This window comes from Chiroxiphia lanceolata, chromosome 1, assembly GCF_009829145.1.
Source record: "Chiroxiphia lanceolata isolate bChiLan1 chromosome 1, bChiLan1.pri, whole genome shotgun sequence".
Taxonomy (NCBI): Eukaryota; Metazoa; Chordata; class Aves; order Passeriformes; family Pipridae; genus Chiroxiphia; species Chiroxiphia lanceolata.
The window spans coordinates 129,193,529-129,213,024 of record NC_045637.1 but is presented as its reverse complement, the minus strand read 5'-3'; the positions used below and the strand labels follow the sequence as shown (position 1 = coordinate 129,213,024).

General features: G+C 36.7%; 1 long non-coding RNA gene across 2 annotated transcripts; it reads left to right on the top strand.

Moving 5' to 3' along the window:
* Positions 1–882: 882 nt before the first annotated feature.
* On the top strand, positions 883–18,644 carry LOC116794068. Of its 2 annotated transcripts, none has more exons than XR_004359678.1 (4): positions 883–1,138; positions 2,708–2,841; positions 4,326–4,438; positions 18,544–18,644. It is a non-coding gene; the product is annotated as an uncharacterized LOC116794068 (long non-coding RNA). The 2 variants fall into 2 exon arrangements; XR_004359679.1 differs by having other exon boundaries at positions 900–959.
* Positions 18,645–19,496: the final 852 nt, after the last annotated feature.

Genomic DNA, 19,496 nt, shown 5'->3' with positions numbered 1-19,496 from the left:
GTTTATCTCTCTTGGACTGATATAAAACCTTTCCAGTGTCACCTGAGATAGAAAAAATGGCTGGAGTGCTGTGATTAAAGAAAACAAAAACCATAGAAACATAATTTGACTTACGAATTGGCAGTTTGGATGCTGTTGCTTTAAATATGTGATGAATTCCTGGCTTGGCTCAGTAACAACACTTATTTTCTGAGAATTAAGACACAAGATGATGACACTTAAAGTGGGAATTGAATAACTTTCTTCTTACTGTTTTAGCCTAACTTCCCAGAGCGGACAATTAGACTCAATGAGCCAAGCAGTACTGTTGCCTCTCTGCCTTCCCAGGTGTGCTTCAGTGAACCTCCCGGGACAGGAAACAGGGTTAAACCAGGCTCTGATCATTCTTTACTCTCCTTCAATTTTCTGCTTTGTAAGAGGGTGGTGAAGAAGCAATATAAGAAAGCATAGAGCCTCCTGGTAGTGTGCTGCTTTACATCAGCTCAGGGAGACTCTAGTCAGCTGGAAGTGGTTTCCAGCTACCTAGGGGATTGTACTTTCAGGGAATGTGGTTCTGTTCCATGTGAAAAATGCTGACTGGGTCAGGGCTCAGACCCTGGTCTACAGCCACGAAAGGTGCAGACACACAACTAACTTGCATATGTCCTGCTGAAGACTCTCTGGTGCTATTTAAAGGGGTAAGTTAGGTAGATCGAGATGACATGGTGATGAGTTAAGGCATCAGTTTAGCCTTGTAAAAGGCATTTGGAACCAGGCAGCACAATTCATTGTTATGGTGTCATCAAAAAGTCCTTTGCCTCAGTGACTTCAGATGGCCTACACCTTGGGTGGGTACAGTAGTGTAACAGGGTGTTAGTACCACAGGATGAAAGGATTAATATCAGAACCACTGCTGCCATGACGCAGCAAGGACAAGTGCCTGAGTCCCGTGGTTCTGCTTGTGTTCTTGCTGAGTGCAGGTCATGCCAGCCAGAATGAGAGGGGGGTCTAGAGAAAAAGTCCTGGTTATTGCACACCTGAGAATTAAATTTTATATACTTTGGGATTTTTACCAGTAATCCTTGCTCACGTACAAAGTAGAGGAGACAAATGAAATAAAAACAAGACAAACATCAGAGCTTCTTGTTGCCCTCGTGAGGTCTGCAACAAAATTTTCGTTGATTTAGTGGGGAATTTTTTTTGCATTTGGCTTGCACTAGCCACCAAAGAAATTATGAAGTTAAAGACACTTCTGTCAGTTTGAGTAATGTCCATTATGTAAAAACTGGTCTTCAGCCTCACACTATTTTCCTAGTAAATTTTGGAGGTTTTACATGTGTTGTTTTTAGAAACACACTTTTTCAAAGAACCCTAAGAATTCACCTGCCATTTGTGTATTCATTCAGCCTTCTCTCTGTGAAAGTATATTTGCCTTGAGAAAAGATGTGTAATGGTTTTATACGGGATATAAAATTTCTCTCATGAATGTGATATGACTTAATAATTAATGAATGTCAGAAGACAAGCCGGAAAGCCTAAAGTCTAACTTCTATCTTACTTACCATCATCTCAGACTTTCAAATAGGTCAGGGTTTATAACTAGGTAGATATTAAAAGCCCAATTCTTTTTATATTGAAACCCTATTTCTCCCTTTATGTGCCTCTGCCCATATAACATAGCATCAAAATTAGGTAAATATAATGAAATTTATTTCCAATTTAATGTTCCTTAAAAATGTAAGAACATCATACAGTATACATGTATTACTCTAGAATCTTGTATATATAAATTAAAGTTAGGCTAATAATAATAGTAATATTTATATATTAATTAAAATATGCCTTCATTATATTTTTTTTTTTTCCTAGCATGTCTGGAGGAAGTGAATTGTAGGCATTATCAAGAATACAACAATTTTTCTGGACAATTAAATGTAAAGGGAAATTTTAAGTTTCATCAAAAAATTGGTCTTGTTTGAGAGAAACGGGATGCTTTCTTTTGATTAAGTGATTTTAGTGTATATTTTTAGTTAGGTTGACAAAATTATTTACATAAATGTGTTAAAATCCAGATGAAAAATATACTAATTGGATGGAAAACAATCAATAGAATTTTATAGAATATAGGACTGACATATGGTCTGAATAATTTTGCAATTTTCTGTGACTTCTTGAATGTAAAAATTTCAAAATTATATTAAGATATTAGACAGCACTTTCGAAGTGTTTACTTTCATAAAAGGGAGTCAGATGCCTGACAGGATTTTAAAGTGCATAATAGGGCTACTATACCTACTAGCAAGTGCATTGAGAGTTGTGAAAACTGGCATAGCAGGGTATTTTTTGTGCCTATATACTTGACAGATACATATCTTTTTCCATTTTCCTAGAATTAAGTTTTGTTCTTCACGTATATCGGCTTCTGCTCTGCTCCTACATATTTTACTTCTGTTCTCTTTCTTGGAACACTTCTTTACTTTGTTTGTTTTCCCTTTTCCTTCCCAGCTCTTTTTTATCTCCTCTTTTCTATGTGGAAAGAGAACATTTGTTGAGGAGACAACATACAATAAATGCTTCACTTAGGCAGAGGTCAGCAAAATTGCCAGTAATATCCCTGGTCAAAATAATAAGCTGACACAATTCAGGCAGATTTGCAATTGACTCCATAACTTTGTCTTATCAAGATCCTATATAATGCAGCACTGAATTGCTAACTCATTTCTTGCAGAAGAACAAGGCAGTGAAAGATACAAAGTCATTGGAAGAGTACATAAAGAGCTTGAAGAATTAACTTCTGAATCCAGCAAACCAATAAAGTAGAGAAAAAATATGACACCGATCTTCTAGCCTGATTTCAGTAAGGTGGTGTCATTAATACAATTCTGTTTACTAACTTTAATTATTTTTCTTCTGAAGTTGGACTACTTCCAAATGCATACTTTAATTGTTATTCTCCTTGGAAAATGCAGTCCAAATCTTCCCTTTTGCTTAAATTCAAAGCCAAATAAATGTTTTTATATCCTTTTAAGACAGAATATTCATTGCAATTTTTAAAATAAAGATAACTAAATACATAGTCTTTATAAGTTTAGTAACAGTAGATTATCACATATATTTACATACTTAGCAAGTCACTGGTTTAACAGACAGATTTCTTTCTTGGTGTTCTTTCAGGAGTCAAGGAGAAACAAACATTTGGGACCTATTTTGTTGTCCTCCTTTTGAATCACAAATCAGCACCGGAAGTGGAAAGAATGCTGTAGTTCTTGCAGTGAAAGTCACTATTCAGATAAATTGAGAATAATTTGGTTTATTTTTAAAATACTGTCTAAAGTTTGGCATGGACATATTTATTCCAAATAAAGTGAAAATGAACCCAAGATCAAAAAATGTAAAATGATGCATGCAAACTATATTTAGAATAGTCCTAATGTAATTCTCAGTTGCTGGATTGATTTGATCTCCTTATTGTGGGGAGAAATTGGACTCTGAGATATTATCAACAGCTTCTAACTCCAATTTGATTATTGCTATAATCCTGACAGTGATTGATTCTGAGTAATTATTTCAGAAGCAGAATTACATTAAAAAACAATATTCCAGATTATTGAAGACTCCAGCCCATCCTTGTAATTAGTTCCATCTTAGGATGTATGATGCTATCATATTTGAATAATTTAGAGTGAGTTATTCACAAGCAGCCTATGCGACTACACTTTTATAGGAAAAACAGATAAACAAGAAAACATAATATTTCAAGAAACATTACATTGTAAATTAGTAGCCTCATTGCAGTAAAGTTTACTTTGCCAATGTTTTCAGTTTGCCATGTAGCTCCTAAAAATATTACTGGGTACTAACCAAAAGCCCAGTGCTACAATAATCAGTGATCATGCAGTCATAATGGTGATTTATGATTACTCATGGTGTCATTATCATCATAATTATAGGCTATGAATTAATTTTTCACAATTGGCATCTGAATAATTTTCAACTGTAGGCCTTTCCTTTGTAAGAAGAATTACTTGCAGATAACGGCCATAAAGAATGGACTCATGAGAACGAGCCCAACCAAAAAAACACATTTAAAGTTCTTGAGCAATATTCACTTACTGTTTTCATTAATTTTGTTTACAGTAATGATGGTTTGGACTAAATGAAGCTTCATTGTGCTAAATACTTTAAAGAATATGTAGAATGAATGGTAGCTGTCCAAAACACAAGAGTAACAGGATCTTATCAGAAAATAAAGAAATATGTCTTACATATTGTAATTAATGGAAACTAATGTCTGCATTTTTTTTCCTCCCTTCTTTTTGTCCTTTCTCTCACCTGATTAATTGAAGGAGTGGACTCAAAATATTCCATAGTCCAGAATCATTTTGAAGATCATGATTCCTGTGACTTCCTTGGAGCCCAAGGTGGAGCAATCCACCTTGGAGAAACCTCTTTTCATCAGGTACCTTGGGATCTGAGAATAAGCATTTTTTTCTCCAGACCCATTCTGTTGGGCTGATGTGTCAGGGTTTTGACTAAGACACAAGAAGAAAAGTTATTTTAGGGCTGTTCCAGCTAGATCCAGAGAGGTATTGAGTCAGAAGGAAAGGAAGGCACTTAATTCTACAGTGAAAGAAGCAGAGTCAATAAGTCACTGCATCATATATGGAAAACTCTTATGATTTCAAATATCCCAGGCTTTGATCCCGGGAAGATTTCAATCTTTCATCTTTTTGTTCTCATCAAAAGCTGAGATGTGTGTTCTAAAGGAGAGTGATGTAGTGGAGGGTGGAATAGTTGTTGAGAAAAGTGTTGATCAATTTTGAGAAGTTGAACAAGGATAAATGAAATGAGAAAAAGGACATAGAACTAAAAAAAATTGATGGGAAACTGACTAAAACTTTTGACCTTTTAATGTCTTTTTGCAGCTGTTTTCATCTCTTAAAGTGCCAAAACCTTATAATACATGTTATTTTAAACTATTAAGTGTACATGCAATAAATTAATCTTGAATATGGGATGGTATCAGAAATTAATTCTATTAATCTAATTCTATTAATTCTATTAATCAGAAATTAATACAGTGGCCTTGGTGGCAACAGAAATTAATATGATTAAGAACAACTATGAATTTTAGTCTGTTACAAATCAACATAGCTCTTGATGCCTAAGCATGGCACAAAATTTAAAAGTACAAAAAGATATGTCCTGTCTGAACAGTATAAGATTAATGAGCATTCCATGTGAATAGACACACTCTAACAACAGTTCCTTATTTTGCACCATGTTCACAGTTCTTTCTATCACTGGGAAATAAACAACATAATGCCAACACACAACAGAGGATGAAAACCTCAATCTCTTACAAAGCATGCATGGAAATTAGCACTTCTCTTGCATCTCTGACTTTCCCAAAGGGAAACCATTTAAATATGGTTAACATTTGTTTCCGTTGTGTCATTTCAACAAATGTAGAAAAAATTTTCTCTGTTTTCAAAGCCAATCATAGAAGAGGGACCTGAAGAAAAAAGAACCCTCCACATGCATCACAATTCTCTTCTTGCTGCAGCCATTTCTTACATGCTTAGGTGATACATCCATCCTCATTAGATATTGTTCTTTTTTACGGGCAGACTATCTCGAACAATCAGCTACACTAGACCTTACACAGAATAAAAAATAACCTACCTTTGTTCCTTTAGACCCTTATACACAGTCTCCTGTCCCTTCTTTCAATTAATATTGTCTTTTTTAAAATCCCTAGACACTTTCTATTTAATTTCCTGTGCGTTCATATATGCCAGAATACGTTAAATTACTTTCTTTTGGCATAAAATAGTTCAGTTACAATACATATACAGAGAGTAAGATATGTTCTTATCTCTTTAATCTACTTGTCCAACCAAACATTTTTCACACAATAAGTACCCTAAAATGTAAATATTCTATATAAAAAGATTAGTATAATATTAATATTGTACCATCACTGTGAGAAAGTAGACATCTTTCTAGAATGGATATTAACTATTTGTAAATAAAAGTTTCTAAAATTATTTTCTGTATTAATACATATATGTGAAATTTAGCAGCCAAGTTCAGGAACAAAGGTGAAGAAGCTGAAAACTTCAATGAACACCTGATAATCACTTATGATGAATCACAAAGGTGAAACTGAACTATAATACCTACATCTACTGAAAAAAACCCAGTTGTCAGGAAATCACTCAAGTATATGTGTAGATATTAACCCCTTAGCATTACATATGCTTAGGTATTTAGCTTTAATTAAGGATTCATTTTAATGTATTTAAGGTAATTTATTTGCAGTCTCATCACCATTATTATAATTCATCATACTTTCATGCCTGGATATTTGACATGGCTAAACAGAACAACCAGTAAACAAGTGAACAAATCAACATCTGAATAAGATGAATTTCAAGAAAATATGTACAACACTTTGTCGTGTACATTTGGAATTACTTTTTATTTCCAAACCCAGAGCTGCTTGAAATGTCTTTCAGTTATTTTTCTGCCAACTATAATTTTTCTAAAACTTAGCCTAATTCTTCTACACCTGTTTTCTTCTTTGTATGAGAACTCTTATTACTGGTGATATTTTGTGGAAGTGTCTTTCTTCTGCTTTTTTATTTTGGGCATTGGAGTAGAAAATGGCTTTCAGTTTTGATCTCTACTCTGTCTCATCAATTGTAGACCCAGTCTTCCATAGGTTTCTAGTACATTTTATGTCATTCCTGGTTTCTGATTCTAATCTGTGGTAACAGAGTCTGTATTTTGCTAGAGCAAATAATCTACATATAAAGCTAAGATTGCAATAGAAAATTTGTCTGAAGTTTCTCTTCACTCTTACAATCCAGGTTTTTATTGAAGAAAAAAATGTATAGGAAAAAGATTGTGTTTCTGTCTACATATAGTTGCATATCTTATATCAAATTAATCTTTTGGCATACACATGAATTTTAAATATGGCAAGGTTTCACTTAGAGTCTTTCCTTCAAACTGCTTTAATGTCTAATTAGAATTCACGTCAGGAAAGATGCATGATTTGTCCTTTTTGAGGATGCTCATTTAGCATAAGTACAAGGCTATCTCAAGTCACTATATATATCCATTTTTATTCAGCAAAGTGTTTTTTGCATATTGCTATTAGTATACTGCTCCTGAAGAATACAGTGCATAGATACCTCTAGTGAGCCATTTTTAAGTTAATTAGCATGGCACTGGGAGCTGTCTAGGCATGCTAGCAGGGAATACCACAGAGGCTAAATTATCCTTCTTCTGAGGCAGTTTTTCAGTAGATTAGATTTCACTTCAAATGAACTTCGTGCTATTGCAGCTACTTTGCTCCTGCATGTCTGAGTAAACCTGTGAAAATCTAGTTCAGATTTCTGTAGTTTGTAATATAGAGATGCTGAAAATACCACTGACTAGCCCTTATTGATAGGACAAAATTTTTGTAGTCCCACACAAGTTTTATTCTGAAAATTTGATTAAAAAAATTAAACAAAAGGAAATGCCAACACCAAGTTAGTATTAAACATCCTATAATTTGCATCTATCCTGGTGAAAACTCTGATGTTGTTTCACCTCAAACTTCTGCGGACTAAATGATATCTGATAATTTGAAAGGACCAGATTATACTAGTAAATGAGAAATTAAGAATTGCCCCTGTACAGGTAAATTCTCTTTTGATCTAAAGCTCCCACAAGACAGTGTTCTGCTCTACTTTGTCTTCATCCAAACCATGCCACAGATGTGAAGGAGGAAAGAAGTGTGGAAAGAAAACATAAGACAATGAATTTGTGCCATTCTGTGTTTCTTATTCTGCTAACACAGTGGAATCTAATTATTTGGTTACTTGATCACTAGTTTGTAGTAATATAAGTCATGTTAACTCATCATGGCTGGGCTTCGTGAACGAAGATTTGAGAAAGGCTCTATCCACATTTGTTACAAGCACACTGGTGGCTAATAAGGCCAATACGAGATAGACATGTCCGATTGCAAAAGGTACAGCAGAAGGACTCCTTAGGTGGTAAATTCTCCAAGGCACGATTCTTTCAGCATTCTTTTCTCCTCAAGAGTGATCCTGCGTGCGTTCTCAATGGAAGCAGCAGCGTTGTAGATGGTGTGTCTCCAGGTCTCCCGATTAGAGGCCAGAGTAGACCAGTTATGTTGATCAATATGGTCAAGGCTGAGATGTTGCTTCAGGGAGTCCTTGAATCTTTTCTTGAGGGCTCTTCTCTTGCAGCAGCCAGTGGTAAGTTCACCATAAAGCAGGATCTTAGGGAGGCGGTGGTCCTTCATCCTGGAGATGTGCCCTGCCCAACGCAGCTGTGTTCTCAGCAACATGGCCTCAATACTTGTGACTGCTGCTTGTTCTAGAACAGATGTATTGGTCACATAATCTGACCAGTGGATGTTTAGGATTGTGCAGAGGCAGCGTTGATGGAAGCGTTCTAGGAGTCGCAGGTGGTGGCGGTAGATGATCCATGATTCAGAACCATATAAGAGAGTAGACAGCACTATGGCTCTGTAAACACTGATCTTGGTACTTTTCTTCAGGTGTTTATTTCAACAAACTCTTTTATTAAGGTTTCCGATGGCACTATATGCCTTTCCTAACCTGTTGTCTATCTCTCCATCAATCTTACTATCCGAGGAGATGAGGTTACCTAGGTAATTAAACTGCTGGACTGATTTGAGCTCTGATTGGCCAATGGTGATATGGGGATGAAGGAAGACTTCCTGAGGTGCAGGTTGATAGAGAACTTCTGTCTTCTTCAAGCTGACTTCCAGCCCAAAGAACTCAGCAGGATGTTAAATGCTGCAGAGCTGCCTCTGTGTAGGCAACAAGGGCGGCGTCATCAGCATAAAGCAGGTCCTGGCCAAGATGATTTAAGGTCTTAGTGTGGGCCTTCAGTCGCCTTAGGTTGAATAGGCTTCCATCAGTACGCTATCGAATGGAGATACCGTCCTGATCATCGAGGTCTGCTGTGGCCCTTTGGAGCATCATGCTGAAAAAGATTGTGAATAGAGTTGGTGCAAGAATGTTAACTCAACTACTCAACTACTAAAACCAGAACCAGTTTTACCTCAACAGAAGTCAGCAGCTCTCCTTTTCTCCCAAGCCTTTACTTGAAGAATGCATGGAAGTCAGTGAAAAACTGAGACTGGTTTGCCAGTAATAAGAATGATTTGTTGCATATCAACAAGGACTTCTATCCCGAGGAAAGTGTGGTCTCCTGTTCCTAGCCATACTGAATACTTAGGTTTTCATACAAAATTAAATAACATAAACTAAATCTATTTTATGTGATCTGTAACAACAAATATGGGTAGGGCTAGGGAATGTGAAAATTCCTAATGTATTGTTACTCTTCTGTAAGTAATGATGTTGGACATGTTTCAAACTTTAATGTTTTCTCTTGGGCTTAATAAACTTATAAAAATATCCACTAAATTAATTTGTTTTCTAACTCCTTTGGACTTGAATGTATACACTCTGATCTTAGAGGGCTAGTATTTTGCAAGTTTCAAACCTTTCAATAATCATTAACTCTGTTATCAAGAAACTTTCTAATTTCTTCTCTTTTGTCCTGGTAAATCTAATTTCTGATGTAGGTAAACGTTCATTGATTTCATTTGTACAGGCTGTGCTTAAGTAATTGGTTAACATCCTTTCTATTTTCTTATCCTGTGTCTGTCTAATTCTATGCTAAGCGCTCCTCTGAAGGTGACTTTTTTGCCGTTACCAATTCACAAAATGGACTGGATATTCTTAGTCATTTATGTGAGAAAGCCTTCACAGAATCATCATTTATTATATGTCTTTTGTGGGAGATCTCTTAATTCTTATAGGTAACTTTCTGTTCCTATGCAATTGCCTAAAATTGCCCCACTGAAAAACTCAGGTATAACAATGTGTTTTTCAAGTCAAGAAAAGCTTTAATCCAAATTATGGTCAGAAATATTTCAGAAACTATCCTGGGAATAGATTATGAAGAAAACCTTATGGCCTCCTACATGATTCCTGGGTTTTGTGTTAAAATTGTCCAGCATCTTACATTTGTTTATAACTTCTTTATGTGATTGCTCTGCAGAAATACATATGAAAATATATAATAGAGTAGCCCTGCTGCATTTATTTTATAGCAACAAATCAACTTGACTCTGTGATTACATTTTCAATTTTTCACATTTCAGAGTTAATCTTAGCCTCAACACTGTGAAGGCCAGAGCTGACTCCAGGCTCTAACAGACAGTTCCTGTTATGCAAAAACTAGGGTATTTGAGAACAAAGAGAAGTGGCAGAGAATGTATCTTTATGATATAATAACATTACCAGTGAGATTAGTGTGAAACAATGCAGTTAAAATGGAACAATTAATATCACCGGTATTTATATCATCACCTCCAGGTTACAGTGTTAACTCCTTATGGAAGTTAATTGGACATTTCATATATTCTCAGTCTGGTTTTGCTATTCTACTTGGTAAGTTTTTACACTCTATTCTTGTTTAAAGAGACACCTTTCCTTCCTAAAGAATTAAAAAAAAATTAAACAGAAATAAACCCAAAGAAGATGATCCAGAGTTAGTTTTGGTTTATGATGTCATAATTCTGGATTAGCTTTGTTATGAACTTTTTGGTGCTCACAAGATGAAAAGTCTACTTTTCCTTTACAATTTCTGTTTACTTTTTACCATATAACAGAATTTATTTTGATAGTTCCTTTATAAGTAGTTTTGACTGGTTTTATTAGTGGATGTTTGCTTTTATCACAGAAATTGCCATTTTAATGAACTCTAACATGTCTTTGTTACATTCTCACTAAAAACTCTAATAAATCACTGAGGTTTTTGATAGACATGTCTTGTGAAATGAGATGAAACTGTAGGGAGCAGAGTTCATGTTGTCTTTCCATGGATTTCTGTGTTTTACATCTCAGTAAACTCAGTATCCAGAAAACCACTTTCAGAAATATCAGTTTTCCATTCTGTCTTATTACATACGTCTGCCTGAAACAATTACTCACATTTTCTTAAGGATTCTTTTTAATGTGTGTGGCTTTTAGTAGGCGACAAGATTTCACATCATAATGTGCAAAGAGAAATAGGATCACAGGCTGAGACTGGTGTGAGGCAGATGAAAAGCACAGCACTGAAGAAAGACAGTTGCCATTGGTGTCTGAGTGCCTACAGAATGAGAAAGTGAAACCTACTAAAGGAAGGATTGAGAAGACTGGGCAGTTTGAAGTAGAGATGTTTTGAGCTTCTAGGCACCCTGCCTTCTGATTTGTAGTCACTGAATGAAAGAAAGCTATGGTTCGAATTGCTACCCAGATCCTTGTCCTGATATTGAGGTCTTTGCAGGTCTTTCTGAGCGCATACTGTGAGTACAGTGGAAAATCTGTACAACACTGGAAGACTATTTTAACTCTGGGGGAGCCAGAGACCATGGGTCATTCAGTGGCCCAGGCTTTTTGTTTTGAAGACAATAAAGCAGAATCAGTTCCTCTGATTCTGTATTGTCCCAAGTTGTTCTGGTATTGTCTCAAGTCATACACTACTATTACTGAAGCAACTATCTGTCTTTGGTGAAGCCATTTATCCTGGGAATAACCCTATAAAGCGCTATAGTATATATATATATAAGTATATATATGTATATATATATTTATGTGAACTACAGTATCACAGAACCACAGAACATGCAGAATGAGAAGAGACCCACAAAGACCAACGAGCCCCGCACAGGATCATGTCCAAGAGTCACACCATGTGCCTTAGAGTGTTGTCCAAATGCTCCTTAACTCTGTTAGACTTGGTGCTGTGACCACTTCCTTGGGGAGGCTGTTCCAGTGCCCAAATACCCTCCGGGGGAAGAACCTTTTTCTAATACCCAGTGTAAACCTCCCCTGACACAACTTCAGACCATTCCCTTGGATTCTGTTTCTGATCCTCACAGAGAAGAGATCAGTGCCTTCCCCTCCTCTTCCCCTCACAAGGAAGGTGTAACCGCAATGAGGTCTCCCCTCAGTCTCCTCTTCTCAAGGCTCAACAAACCAAGTACTTCAGCCACTCCTCAGGCAGATTCCTCTCAAGGCCCTTCACCATCTTCATCGCCCTTCTTTGGACGCTCTCTAACAGCTTAATGTCTTTCTTACATTGTGGTGCCCAAAACTGCACACAATATTCAAGGTGAAGCCGCCCCAGTTCAGAGCAGAGCAGGACAATCCCCTCCCTCGATCAGCTGGCGATGCTTTGTCTGATGCCCCCCAGGACATGGTTGGCTCTCCTGGCTGCCAGGGCCCTGCTGACTCATATTCAACCTGCCATTGACCAGGACCCCCAGGTCCCTTTCCCCCAGGCACTGCTTTCCAGCATCTCATTCCCCCGTCTGTCTGTACATCTGGGGTTACCCCATCCCAGGTTCAGAATCTGGCACTTTGCCTTGTTGAATTTCATATGATTGATGATTGCTCAGCCCTCTGATTTGTCAAGGTCTCTCTACAGGGCCTCCTTGCCTTTGAGGAAATCGACAGCTCTTCCCAGTTTCATGTCATCTTCAAACTTGCTTAGTATCCCCTCCAGTCTTGCATCCAAGTCATTTATGAAGATGTTGAAGAGCACAGGGCCAAAAATGGAGCCCTGTGAAACCCCACTAGTGACAGGTCACCGGTCTGACGTTACCCCATTTGCTATTACCCTCTCTGCTCGACCTGTGAGCCAATTGCTCACCCACCACATGATGTGTTTATCCATCTGTGTGCTGGACATTTTCTCCAGAAGGATCCTGTGAGAGACAGTACCAAAAGCTTTACTGAAATCCAAAGAGTTACATCAACTGGCTTCCCTTGATCAACTATTTGGGTTACATAAACAGAACTTCCCTCTCATGAAGCTGTGCTGGCTGTGACCAACGACTGCGTTGTCTTTCAGGCATTTTTCAGTACCTCCCAGAATAATCTTCTCCATAACTTTACCAGGCACAGAAGTGAGACTAACAGGCCTGCAGTTTCCATGGTCCTCCTTCTTCCCCTTTTGAAAACTGAGAGAACTTTTGCCAGCTTCCAGTCAGCTGGGACTCTCTGGATTCCCAAGACCACTCAAAAATCATGAAGAGAGGTTCTGTGATGACATCAGCTAGATCTTTGAGGATTCTGGGACAAATCCCATCAGGCCTTATAGATTTGTGGGGATCCAGCTTGAGTAGCAGATCCCGCACAATTTCAGGGTCGACTTGGAGTTGATCGTTCTGGCAGTCATGGTCCTCTACCTCAGGGCACTGAGACCCCCTTGTTCCGTCATCACTGTTGGAGAGAGGCAAAGAAAGTGTTAAACACCTCTGTCTTGTCACCTTGATTGTGAGGTGACTATTCTCATTCTCTAATGGCCCAATGATATTTCTATACTGCCTATTGCCATTAATATATTTGAAAAACTCTTTTTATTGTCTCCTGTGTTTCTGGCCAGCTTCCACTCCAGCTGAGCTTTGATCACACAAATTTTCTGCCTATGGTGTCAAGCAGCATCTCTATTCATCCCATGTCACTTGACTGCTTTCACTGGGCATACACTTCCTTTTTTGCCTTATTTCCACGAGAAGATTCCTGTTCATCCAAGGCAACTTTCTGCCTCTCCTGCTCAACTTCCAGCATTTGGGAACTATTGCTCCTGTGCCCTTAGGAGGTGATGTTTAAAATGTGCCAGCACTGATGGACCCCAGGACCTGCTAAACAATTTTAACATTTTTGTTAAAAAACTGTTTTTGCAGGTGCTGGAGTCCATCAGTGACGATACTTCCTCTTGTAGGTGTCCTGGGATTGTTTTGGGGTCAATGTAGGGGAAAAAGGTCTAAGTAGTTGTTACAGGTGCACTGCTACCAGCACTTTACTGTTAGTTAGAATTACATGAGCTAAGCCTGCTATGAATTCTTGATGTTTTGGGGAATTATTGTAGATTTTCATCTCTCCTGCCATGAGGGCCAGTGATAAAAGCCAAATAAGAGATGGCATAAAAGCTGTCCATGGAACAGTTAAAAACGTAAAGCAAGAACATTTTAGAAGCTGTTAGGTACTACAGTTTTACCTTCAGGATACTCATAATAAATGAAAAATGTTCTGTTTTGCTTTGTTCTCTGGTAGTGAAATGTTTGGTGCATGCTATTGTGTTTTGGGTGGATAGTGAAGCCATTTCTTGAGCAGGAATTACCCCCAATTTGTTGTTGGTGTTGTAGTTAAGCCCAAGTTGAATTGAATTTTCAGTAAAATTGGCTGGTTTTTGTGAGTTTTTTTTTCTTTTTGTAGGTTTTTTTCGTTGTTTGTTTAGTTTTTTGGGGGGGGTTGTGATTTTTCTGGACTGTTAAAAGTTTTTGCTTCAAGCAATATGTTCTGGGTACTGTTGGGTACTTATAGCTAAGATATGTAAACAGAATGGACCAAGGTCATCCCTGGCGTAATTTACTGGAATTCAGCACTGTCACACCGGGAGTGAATTTGGCTCACTGTTTTGGCATTAGCAGTAAAGGTCATTCCTGCAGTTTGCCCTCGCTATAGAAAGTGTGATCAAAAAGTTTTCCATTTTATTTCCCTTTTGATGGTCACATTAAATCTTATTACACTGTTGGTGCTTACCTCACTGAGTGTCTGTGGGTTTTCTTTATAGGCAAAGCTTTCATCCCTGGACATCCATAAATAACTCTATTCACCACACTTTTTCCCACAGCATTTGAGTTATGCTTCCGAGCTGAGGCAAGCGTTAGCTTGCATGTTCTGCAGATGGATTTCTGATTCATTTTTGTCCATTTCAGAGAGGTGTTCTACCCCTGGATCTTCCATTCCAATCAGGTCCACCTGCATGTTCTCTCCAGCACCATGCCTTTGAGAGGGCACTTGTCCAACTTTTCTGATTAAAGTGGATGCACTACTGTAGATACAGAGCCCCTGAAAGCAGAGGCTGCTGCTGCAAATTCACTTTTTAAATTTGTTTCTGAAAAAGATGCTACAATAAAAAGAGAAAAAGTGCTAACTGCATATTTTTTCAATAAAAGGGTTAGTATTTATGTACTTGGGGAAGTTATGACTCAGTTTTATATTATTCAGGATTTCATTTGTGTAAGTTACTTTCTGATTAGTTATTGATTATAATCAGAACCCTTGGAGCTAAATGTGCAATATAGCTAATAACCAGGTCTTCTGCAGATGAAGAGGATTCTTAAATATAATTTTGATGCACTTTACAATTTCTATTTATTGAACATTGTCACAAATGGCAAATTGCAGCAAGCCATTGAAACTATGGCAGTGGTAGAAGGTTTGCAGTATTTCTGCAAGCAGGGGAATGACAGAATCTTAAAAAAGGTCTTTTTTCTCAGTCTCTAAAGTTAAAACAATAAAAAGCATTTTAAAATATCCCCTTCTATCTAATTTGTTTGGATGCAGGCTAGTTAAATCTCATGCATTGACTCTAAGACTCTTATAATAGGTAAGTGCTTCATCAGTTCCCACTGGCTGGCAGGGGTTATAGGATCAGACAAGGGAAGAAAGTTCCTGAGGCTGCACCAACTGCTGTGTCACCTAGGATGGTCCCTGGTCAAGGCATATTTCCCAGTTCCACTATCATGTTATTCCTACCCTATCAGGCCTCCTGGGCTTCAGATTGCCTATCAGAAGACTAAAAGCACCAGGTATTTGTCCAGTACGTGTGCTGCTTTTAGTCCTGGGAGGTGACTTCAGAAATCTGCTCTGGACACAATAAAAAGCTTCTGCTCAATAGGCAAAGGCACAAAAGAGGAATGATTAGTACAAGGCACAAAGAATTGATACCAAGCCCAGCAGCCAGTGGGAAAACAGAAGGGTGCTGTGGAACTGGCTGCAGAGTGAAACATGCTCCTTTGATCCAGGCAGTATATCTGGCTGCTTTTTAGATATCTTTTTCATGCTTAGTGCATATTTGCTGGCAGCAGACATGGAGGTAAAAAATATGCACTGAATCTGTTAAAAGGATCCCCTGAAGTTAATGGGAGTCTTTCAATGGGTTTTGGCTTAACATATTCTGTATCAGTGAGCTAGAGAACTGTGTTCTTCCATGAGTTTTGGTCAGTAAATTATAGTAGGCTATAAAAAAATATATAAATATTTATAACATAATCTCTCTCATGAGATAACATTGCATTAATATTCACTATAAATAGGAATCCCGCTGGCAAGATTAGATAAAACTTTAAAAAAGCAAATTTATTGTCTAAAAAAGGCAATGCAAAACAAATCCAAGGTAAAAATTTTTCAGAATGTTTCAGAATTTTTCAGTTCAACCAAAAGTTATTAAAGTTGGGGGGATTTTTTGCAAGTATATAATCTTTTTGCTGTTTTTAATTTGCATTTTGAATCAATCAAATAATGGAAAGTGAAACAGTAAAAATTACAGCATAATACATAATACAGATAGTGAGTTTGTAAATGAATAAGAATTTATTTCAGGGAGAAACTAAGTCTCTTTGAAAATTGCATTTTTTTAATGAACTTTGTCCAAAATTTTAGCTTCTAATGAAAAAAAAAACCAACAAATAGTGGTTAAATAAAGCTTAGATTTTGAAATAAAATGTATTATTTATCTTGTTAATAAAAAAGTTCTAATACCATTAAAAAAGCATATGAAACTCTAGTACAGACTCCATCAAGACTCTCATGTTAAAGATTTTCAGCTGAAGTTTTTTGCCTCTTGTTGCATCTCTGTTACTTGATTCAAAATTCATGGCATGTATTCCCTGCATCTTAGTTATGAAATTGTTTGATGATAATCATAAACTCCTGACTACTAGATACAGAACCTGCAAAAGCTTTTGAAATTACCTCTTGAACACACAAGAAGAAATTTAAAAGCCAGACGGAGAAATTATTTACAAAAATCCCATCAGAAATATATAGGCTTCGGTTATTCAGGTCAACAGAATGGAAGTCACGGTGTAAACAGGGTAAAACAATGTTAAAAAATCTGATAAATTAGATTCATATGTCATAGTGACAAACTGTGGAAGAATTGGAGTTTCTCTAGACTGTGGATCTGCCTTTGTATTCACCCTGTTCTGCAGAAGTCATAAGACACTAAAGAGTAACCCCAGATGACAAGTCCCAAACTAAATGATCATTCCTTATTTTCATTCTGGAAATTCAGACTGCCCAAGCAATTAAAATAAAGGAGAGTCTTGGGATTTTAAGTGTTATTACACTAAACAGTCTCTTCTATTTTGTATGAGGAGGAGAAATCATGAATGCAAAGAAAAAATTTCTAAATGCTTCAATTTATTTTCAAACTGTACTTTAAATGAGCCCATTTATATATCTAGAATGGGTCTCATTAACTGATTTGAAGCTGGGTTAGAGCTTTATAGCCTCTTTTTCTGAAAACTTGATGTCTCGTTTCATTATGTCACAGTTTTTAATTCTAGTGGAGGTAAACCTAGACAATATTCCTAAATATGATAATTGGTGGGATGTATGAAGTGAAATTCATATCCTTCACATCCATGGATTTACTGATTGCAATTCTTATCTGTATCACCTATGACAAAGCAAAAAGACTTTTCCATTGTTCCTTGGCTGGTTCTTAGTTTCAGGATGAATTATCTGTAATCTGATTATAAGTATCTTAACCAAAACATTTTATCTGTTTTATGTACTTTCTTTTTAATTGAAGAATTTTCAGTCACACTGAGAAAGGATGTATCTGGGACTGACATCAGATCATCAGATTCTTCTCAAAGCCATTGGTACAAGGGATGTGGTTATCATTCTTTCACTATATGTATGTGTATATTATACACTACAGTGGATGGAGATTTGCCTGATATGCTTAAAATTTTTTAATAATTTGTAGCCATAAAACCCAAGTTCTAGAAATTAATCTTTTTATAATAAATGTATCTTTTTGAATGAATTTCTTTAACCTCTGCTTGAAAGGGATCAAAATAGACAGAAGTCTGGACATCTGGAGATGTAACAGCACATATACTGATATGTGAGCATATCTGCATGAGCTTTGTATGCAACAGAGACCTACCCAAAGTTCTCCCTAAATGTTTCTAGCCTGCTAATCTGTTCTAACTGTCCAGTGTAAAACAGACCCTAAAAACAACAGAAAACCCCTAACCCAATAAAACCAAATCCCAACAAACAACAAACAAAACAAACAAATGAACAAACAAAACCCAAACAAAAAACCAAACAGAAAACCAAACCAAAAGAACCCACCTAACCCCAAGAGAAATTTCCTTATCAGACTTATTGTTTTGATTAAGCACAGACAAACATATCCCATTTTCTTTCTAATGGAAAACACATCATATAACGTACATATGTCTTTCTTTCAAGCATACATGTGTGTCAGCAGTAGAGCACTGTCAGACTGCTAATTGCAAAGTCACTCTCGATTACGTTTAATAGTCCAGGAACTTTGATGAATTAGAACAATTTTCAGCAGACTAGTGAAATTCAAAACTGTATCTCTATGACAAATATGGTGTGTCTTTCTTTTCTCTAATAGGAAAGATGTCTATTTTTCCTCATCCCCTAAAAGTGGCAACTGATTGCCTGAAAGTCAGTGATCAACCATATCTAATTTTTGCTTGGAAAGGACTGCCATTGTTATAAAGAGCTAAAGATAATCTCTTAGGAATAGCATCAGTTTACAAAAATACAAGCAAGGTATGATGCTCTCCAGTAGCATCAGTTTACAAAAATATAAGCAAGGTATGATGCTCTCCAATAAAATTTTCGTGCTGTACTTGAATGCTCTGATTTATAGTTGCTTAATATTGTGGAAATTACTTACAGTGGTAAATAAAATCTCAATAAAATCTCAGCGTTTCAAAACTGAGACAATATGACAAGACTTTGAAGTGATTTTTATACTATTTCAATGGTTTTGTCTTGGAATTCAGATGACATTGTGACAGCATGTCACACAATTTATAAAAAAACTAGCTAAAACGATAAAATAAACACGAGGGGCATAAATCTTGTCTAAGAACATGGTACATGCTCTCTTTCAGTCAAGGGTGTGTGCTTGTGTATATATATATGTGTGTGGGGGGGTGTGGGGGTATGTGCATAAAACAGGTCCAAAACCATGACAGATTATAGAAAAATTCAGATTATAAAATACAAAAGCAGAAGCTGTGGTTAGAAAAAAAATTAAATTAAATAGAAAAGATAGATGCAAACAATAACAAGGTAAACCAAACAAACAAACAAATTTGAAAACCAGCTTCTTCATATATTTTTGAAATATAGAAAAAAATCCTGCCAGCCTGGCAGGGAATCTGTAGCACTTACCTACAGATCAAGATCTAAAGTAGGTTCTCAAGAGAATGGAGACACCATAAAAAGTCAGAATGAATTATTTGACTCAGTGCTCAGTTTAGAGGAGCTTATGACAATCTAGCCCCCATCCTCTTGAGTGGGATAGGACAGATGAACTATCTCAGCTTCTAGTGC